The 226-nt window shown below is 46.5% G+C and overlaps 1 protein-coding gene across 2 annotated transcripts in view; it reads right to left on the reverse strand.

The window, feature by feature from the left end:
• LOC107044099 (FAM172 family protein homolog CG10038) overlaps positions 1 to 226 on the reverse strand; it is a 112,787-nt gene that overhangs the window by 84,518 nt on the left and 28,043 nt on the right. The window lies entirely within an intron of this gene.

The following is a 226-nucleotide window of genomic DNA, read 5'->3' on the forward strand; positions in this document are numbered from 1 at the left end:
ATTGATAGGTAATTTAGTTCTCCGTCAAATAGCCTTTTTTTCATCCGAGAGAGAGAGAGAGGGAGAGAGAGCGAACGGCTGACGAAAAACCTCAAATGATCCTTTTTCTCACATTCAGTCCGTGATGTTCCACAGGCCCATGCGCGCATGCACAAATGGTCTGAACAATGCTGTAGGGAGTGGGAGTGAGACGGAGACTTATCTCTCGCACAAAAGGTTCTCATTC

Source organism: Diachasma alloeum, unplaced genomic scaffold, assembly GCF_001412515.2.
Source record: "Diachasma alloeum isolate Michigan unplaced genomic scaffold, Dall2.0 Dall_scaffold_00677, whole genome shotgun sequence".
Lineage (NCBI taxonomy): Eukaryota > Metazoa > Arthropoda > Insecta > Hymenoptera > Braconidae > Diachasma > Diachasma alloeum.